A 6,806-nucleotide genomic window follows, 5' to 3' on the forward strand; every position below is an offset into this window, starting at 1 on the left:
GCTCCCAGATTGCCATATATAATCGAGTCACTCGTTTTTGTTGTAAGAGGGTCCACTGGAAGTGTCTGACTACTACGCCATCTTGGCCCCACCTCTGGAATTTTTTTAATGTCTACATTTAAAAGTATTAATAACCTGACTCCTCTCTTAAATTGGACACTAAGACTCCACAGTATGCGTGACAAAAAGAAAGAAAGGCGCACATGTTACCATTTATAGTCACCCGAAGTCAAGTTCTTTTAGAAGGCCAGGTTATGGAAGACTAAATAACTACAGCAATAGAGCACAGCATCAGAGTGTAAATACAGAGTATAAAGAATTTGACAAGTGTTGGTTACCTCTAGTACACTGAAGAACTTAAAAAAAAAAATTAAGCAGTTTTGCCTGGCTTCAAATCACCAACATTTCAGTCAAGCACTTAACCGTTTGTGCCACCCAGGATCCCTTTGGTTATATTAAACCAAACCAAAAACCTGTTGCTGTTGAGTCGACTCTGACTCATAGTGACCCTATAGGACAGAGTAGAACTGCCTCAGTTCAGAGTAGAACCACTACACCACATGTTAAGGATAGTTAAATCAGGTTAGGAGGATACATGATATGGCTATTGTCCTTATTTGGGAGTAAAGTTGAGTTAAAAGGGGTATGCATGGATATAATATTTTTAAAAAGTAAGGTGGCTGTGATGGACTGAAGGCTGTCAAATTAGCAACAATGTTTTTGTTTAAGACTGGAGATTATGTTCATCATAATTCCTGTGGTTCAAGGTTACAGTTGATCAGTGAGAGTCAGAGGTCAGATTTAGAAAGTGGAAGTCAAGCAGGGCTATTACTTTTAGAAGACTGTGGTGTTAAGACATATGAAACAATGACATCTGTGCTCTCAACTACTCTGTGTCCAGTTTATCTTCCAGTTACTCATCTCATCAACAAAAGTTGCCCCACTCCAATCACCAGGAGCTTGATTGCAGGTCTACAAAGGAAGTGGCTTACTGGTTTCCTTGAGGTAGCATTTTCACAGCGGCAGGGACTGTTACAAACATCCCCATCACTTCCCCTTTGTGGGCTATCTTTGGTGGCTTACATCCTAGTATTTCTGCTTGAAAAACCCATTGTCGTTGAGTTAATTCCGACTCATAGTGACCCTACAGACTTGCAGAAGAATGTTCATAGCAACTTTATTCATAACTATAATGGATTTAGAAATTATCCATATAGCCATCAATAGTAGAGTAGGTAAGTCATGATGTATTTATGTAATGGAATATTACATACTAATAATAAAGAATGAATTCTTGCCACATCCAAGAACAAGGATTAATCTAATTGATATTATGATGAGTGAAGAAGCCAGGTACAAAAAAGTACATACTATATGATTTCATTTGTATGAAATTCAAAATAAGCCATGCTAATTTATAGTTATAGACATTAGAACAGCAATTACCTCCTTAGTGGACTATTGATTGGGAAGGGATTTGAGAGCTCTCTCTAGAATATAGTAATTTCCTGTATTTTCATCTGGTCATTACTACATGGGAGCCCTGGTGGCACAGTGGTTAAAAGCTTGGCTGCTAATCGAAAGGTCGGCAGTTTGAATCCACCAGCCACTCCTTGGAAATCCTGTGGGGCAGTTCTCTGTCCACCAGGATCATTATGAGTTGAAATCAACTGGATGGCAACAGGTTTTATATTATTACATAGATTTGTACATACATTAAAAACCATCATCTGTTGCATATTCTTCAGTTTTACATTCTTAGCTCATGGACTATACAAAAACAGTGGTGGGGAATTGTCCAACAGGTCATAGTTTGCTAATCCTGGTTAAACACCAATAGATAGACAGATAAACAAACAAATTAATTAATTAATCATATACTGTGTAAAACATAAGAGATTAGTACAGTGTGACCAAGTAGGATTTATTTCATAAATGCAAGGATAGTTCAACATTTCAAAACTAATTGACATAATTCTTTATATAAAATGGTTAACAAAAGTCATATGCTTTTGTCAAATGGCATTTGATGAAATTTGATAGTCATTACTATTATGTTCTGATAGAAATGAGAGAAAATTCCATAAATATGTTAAATATTATACAAAAATCACAGAAATGATCATATTGAAAGCTATAATGCAGCTAATCGATAGTAAGACAAGGGTGCATACTACAAGTACTAGTACTCTAATGTGAATGTTTCTAGATAATGCAATAAGACAAAAAATGAAAATATCAGTATTGCATTGTATATTTTGAGACATAATTTTCTCTCTTTGAGGAATATGTATATAATCCTCAAAGTGAGAAAAATCATATATATATGTCAAGAACACTCATGATACCCCAGTAATTCTAGAATCTTTGATGATGTCTGCTAATATCAGGAGATAAAGTATTATACAGAGCACTTGGAGCTATACGGTTATCTTCATAGTCATCCAAAACACACACAGCTTTCTACTTCCCCAAGTGAAGGAAATTCTGAACGTATTTTTTGGGTTCCAAAGTAATTAATTAATCTGTCTCTCTCTCATACCATGCCTTTTGTTGTATACCTCACTTCATAAATATGTTAAAATTTTAACTATACAATGTCTTGCACGACTACAAGTTAAACAATGAAAAATAGTATATTGATTAATTAATTTGTCTTTATAACTTATAAAAATGGATAAATTATTTTATTAGGTCCACATTATTTTAATATAAATTGACTGCTCCAGTATTCTTTCTTAGAAATATATTTATTTTTCAATGGCTTTTAATATGTTCCTCAAAGTGCATATTAACTTAATTCTCAAAATGCATATTAACTTAGTTTGTATTAAAAATGAGGGTTTTTAATTTTTTTCTGGCAGAGAAGAAGTTAGATTGACTGATTTGATAATAATCACTGACTTTGCCAATAAGATTACAAGGAAATGCTCTCTATAAATTCACTGAGCTTAATTTGTAGCTATAGTTTGATATAAATGTTCGTAAAACAATAAGATAAAAACAATTGATTTTTTAAAATACATTAGTGAGCTGCAATGAAATGAATATGATTTTTATATCTCGACACATTCTGAGTATATTGGGTTAAACAAGTAGCCTCTCGCTTAAAAAGGATCTGTTATAATTGACAATTAATAATTCTTGATTAAGTTTAGATCCAAATGTTCTTCCCTAAACTTGAGGAGATAAATGGCGCTAACAGATGGACAACAAATAATTTTCTATTCAGGTGTTTTCCAATACTTTGCTTTCCCCAGATAGATGGAGGATTTAATCAGCTTATTAGGTAATGAAAGTAGTATTTAATATTAGATTCTTATATAATCTTTGTGACATGTAATTCTGAAGGAGTTGAAATAATTGAGTAACATTGCTACAGTGAAACTCTTAGTTCTCATCTATTTATTATGAACAAGATTTTTCTCAGTTTTTATATCTATAATGTCAAAAAAGGAAAGAAGTACTGAAAACGATCTCAATTATAATCATGTGAGTATACCTGAACAATTTAAAAAACAGTTACGCCATTAAAATTTTCAATCAAGTCTTATGCTAATGTCTAAAACTTATTCAAATGAGTAGTGAATTTATATTGTTTTGATCATTTGTGTACTAATTATTATTATGTAAATTTCAAGGTCTAGAGCTTTATATGTATAGAGAATAAAACAAATATGAAATTCATAATTTATACATAGACATATTCTGCTGCATTACAATGTGGTAATCAGTGAGATTTTAAATTGAGGGCAGAATCAACAGTAAAGGAACTGGTTGGAGACAGTGTCAGAATGAAGGCAAACTACAAAATTGGAAAGAAAGTCTTAGTTAATAGATATGAATACATAACCAATGAAACCCATCGCCATTGAGTCAATTTTGACTCATAGCGACCCTATAGAAGAGGGCAGAACTGCCCCATAGGGTGTCCAAGGCTATGATCTGTACAGAAGCAGACTGCCACATCTTTCTCCCTATGAAGAACTGGTGTGTTTGAACGGATCTTTTGGTTAGCAGCTGAGCTCTTTAGCCACTGTGCCACCAAGACTCCTTTATGAATACATACTTTTAAAAATTATTTTTATTTTATCAAAGTAATACATGTATATGTTTAAAACAAAATAGCACAGAAAATCTTATTGTTCATTTAAACAATTGCTCCTCCTAAATAACTGTCTTGCTCCTTGGAGGCCATTGTATTTAATTATTTGTGTTTTCATTTCTTACAAAAATCATATATCTCGAAATAGTATGTTGATAGTCTATATAGAATTTTCAACCCTAGAAATATCTATTCACTTCCTGCTTTGATAGATGATTAGTCCAAGATCACTCTCTCTCACTTCCCTTTTCTCATCTCTTCATATCAACCTCTATTTCTTGTTAAATAATGAAAGAGTGTATCTCTAAAGTCTCTAGTTTGTAGGACGTGGGCATGAGTATTACCAGTCTTCCATCTGCATCTCTTGCTGCTTTCTCTCTCTTTTTCTGCCTACCTCTTGATGTCCTTCTTCTGATCCTCTACTTTTGCATTGGCAACACTGAGTTATGCATATGATCTACAACCAAAAAATTTCAGGATTTTACCATTGGCTAACTCTAAGAGCTTGAAATTTAAAAAAAAAGTCTTATTTCACATATTATAATGGTATAATAATTACTTTCAAAGTAGTGATTACAAATCTATATCTGCAGTTTTAATATACTACTCAAAGAAGTAAAGTTCAAAAGGCATTCTCTTATTATGCTTCACTAATCAGTGTTTTATTGACTATGCAAAAACCTTTGACTGTGTGGATCATGTTAAATTATGGATAACATTGTGAAGAATGGGAATTACAGAATACTTGATTGTGCTCATGAGGAACCTCTATCTAGACCAACGGACAGTCGTTCAAACAGAACAAGGGGATACTGTGTGGTTTGAAATCAGGAAAGGTGTGGGTCAGGGTTGTATACTTTCACCATACTTATTCAATCTGTATGTAGAGCAAATAATCTGAGAAGCTGGACTATATGAAAAAGAATGCAGCATTAGGATTGGAGGAAGACTTATTAACAATCTGCAATATGCAGATGACACAACTTTTCTTGCTGAAAGTGAAGAGGACTTGGAGCACTTGCTGATGAAGATCAAACACTACAGCCTTCAGAATGGATTATACTTCGACATAAAGAAAACAAAAATCTTCACAAGTGGGCCAATAAGCAACATCATGATAATGGAGAAAAGATTAGAGTTGTCTAGAATTTCATTTTACTTGAATCCACAATCAACACTCATGGAAGCAGCAGTCAAGAAATCAAATGAGGCATTGCATTGGGCAAATCTGCTGCAAAAGACTTCTTTAAAGTGTTAAAAAGCAAAGATGTCACCTTGAGGATTGAGGTGCACCTGACCCACCCCATGGCATTTTCAATCACCTCATATGCATGCTAAAGCTGGACAATGAATAAGGAAGCTCAAAGAAGAATTGATGTGTTTGAATTATGGTGTTGGTGAAGAATATTGAATATACCATGAACTGCCAGAAGAACGAACAAATCTGTCTTGGATGAAGCACAGCCAGAATGGTCTTTAGAAGCAAGGATGGCAAGACTTTGTCTCACGTATTTTGGACATGGTATCAGGAGAGACCTGTCCCTAGAAAAGTACATCTTGTTTGGTAAAATAGCAGGTCAGTGAAAAAGAGGAAGAGCCTCAAAGGGATGGACTGACACAGTGGCTGCAACAATGGGCACAAACGTATCAACAATTGTGAGGATGGTGCATAGAGTCGCTATGAGTCAGAACTGACTCGGTCACACCTAAGAACAACAACACAATTGTTCAAAGTCATCCCAAAATGTGTTTGCTTCACATTTGGATGCAGTTTTTCTACAGTTTTATGCTTTTGCCTTTGACTGTCCAATTGCCTTTCTTCTTTTCTTACTTTCTCTGTTTATATCTTATCCTCAAGATTTTAAGATCCTTAGTCATATTGTGTATTCTGTGGTGTGCCCTTTTCTCTCGGAGTCCTCCTTCCCAGAGCCCTGAGCTCTCCAACTTCATTCTGGAAGAGTTGTTTGCAAGGTCTGTTGCAGTATTCATCCTGGGACATTCATCATTGCTCTGCCGGCCATTGTCATGAACATGGGAGCCAGATCCCACGTCCTTCACTTTGTTGGTTTATTCCTACTTTTGCAGGATTGTTATTTTCTCAGTGGGTACTAGGTTCGTAAATTGGTCAGTTTGGCTATAGCCAGTGATGGAGGATTTCTGACAAAGATAAAAGTTAATGAACCCTGAACAGAGAAACACACCTGAGGAGCCAACTGTTTACCAAGTCACTCTGACTGGACCAGGGACACCAGAGGCTGAGAACGTAAATTAATTCTTATTCACATCAGATGAGGAAACTGAGGATGTGAGCTATTTCCGGCCTTGCTTAGACTTGTCAAGGGACCAGTTTTGGGGCAGAAGTTGAAAATAGGGAACATATTATGAAGAAATAGAACAGAAAGAGGAAATTAAAAAAGAGCAGAAAACCTCTAAAACTGTAGAGGAAATAATTACTTTGAGAAATTATTTTGACTCTAATTATAATTTCAGTAACTAATGAAGACTGTAGGCACAGTATTACAGTAGGAAATTAGCATATTTTTATAGAATAATAAAGGTCTTGGGGTCTTTACTTTTTTTTTATTTTTTTATTTTATTGTAGTTCAGGTGAAGGCTTACAGAACAAATAGTTTCTCATGAAACAGTAGTACACATGTTGTTTTATGACATTGGTTAACAACCCCACAACATATTAACCCTC

The sequence above is a fragment of the Trichechus manatus genome, unplaced genomic scaffold (assembly GCF_000243295.1).
Source record: "Trichechus manatus latirostris isolate Lorelei unplaced genomic scaffold, TriManLat1.0 scaffold00160, whole genome shotgun sequence".
Lineage (NCBI taxonomy): Eukaryota > Metazoa > Chordata > Mammalia > Sirenia > Trichechidae > Trichechus > Trichechus manatus.